The sequence below is a fragment of the Penaeus monodon genome, chromosome 16, assembly GCF_015228065.2.
Source record: "Penaeus monodon isolate SGIC_2016 chromosome 16, NSTDA_Pmon_1, whole genome shotgun sequence".
In the NCBI taxonomy this organism is placed as follows: Eukaryota; Metazoa; Arthropoda; class Malacostraca; order Decapoda; family Penaeidae; genus Penaeus; species Penaeus monodon.
Genome location: NC_051401.1, coordinates 15,053,597 through 15,054,695, shown reverse-complemented (window position 1 = coordinate 15,054,695; position 1,099 = coordinate 15,053,597).

The window sequence follows — 1,099 nt, the reverse complement described above, 5'->3', positions numbered from 1 at the left end:
GGCCTTGGCAAGCGAATACCTGTCATCGAGTGTCTGTCCTCGATGTCCTATACACTTTTAACACATTACGGTAACCTGACTGCAATAGCCAAGCAAGGGACACAAAAAAAGAAAGCCGTCGCGAACCTTCTATTTCTTTTCACGTTCCGTGCATTACCGTTAGCAAATGTGTTTGGGTTAAAGACTCGCTCGATTAGACATTCAATAAATGGCGAGAGTAACCGCAACATTTCGGAATAAAAGAGGGAGTTTGGACATCATTATCTTTAATTGCGAGTTGCATGTCTCTGCCCGGCGCTGTGCAGTCAACGCAAATTAAAACGAATATATTAACGCCATTCAATACGACTTACCTCAAGGTCTGTTGTTGAGGCACCAACGATTTCAGGTAAACAAGGGGCCTGGCGATTGGTTCGCAAGGGACATAAACATGACGTTTCCCAGAAGTTGTGTTTTTCGTGTAAACCGTCTACCGCATTTACGATTGGAGGGCGTGGCGTGGGAAGGAAAATCAAGAGACGCAGCGCTTCGGTAGCCCTACCCCATCACCCCGTCGGTGTTGGGGTAGGGCCGAATGTACACAACACTCCACGTCACACAAACAACGACTATTACGACCTTTTCGCAGCGCTCTCTAACGACCGTGGACGCAAATTTTCGTTACGGGGGAACACAAACACGTTTTAAAATCCGTTCTCCTTTTGGGGCAACTTCGGCAGTCCTTTTCTTTCTTCTCTTCCTCCTGGGCTTTTATCGCCGGTACCTCGGGTTTATGCCCTGAAATTTTAGGGTATTATTCACATCAGTGGGTTAAGAAAAGAAGCGATTGATTTTCTTTGTAAGTAAACGTTATAATTCAAAAAGTCAAACGAATCGACGAAGGAACTCGAGCTGATTCGGTTTAGCGTGTTTTTGTGATTTTTGTATTAGCAGCTTTACGTTAAGGCAAAGTTATCATTTAAGTAACATGGCAGTAGATAAAGGGAATTATGAATAAAAGATTATCCGATTGAAAAAGCGATGAAAGGCCCAAGAAAAAGAAAACGACGTTGAGATAATGTCACCATCACTGACCACAGATAAATGTTGAAATAGTATG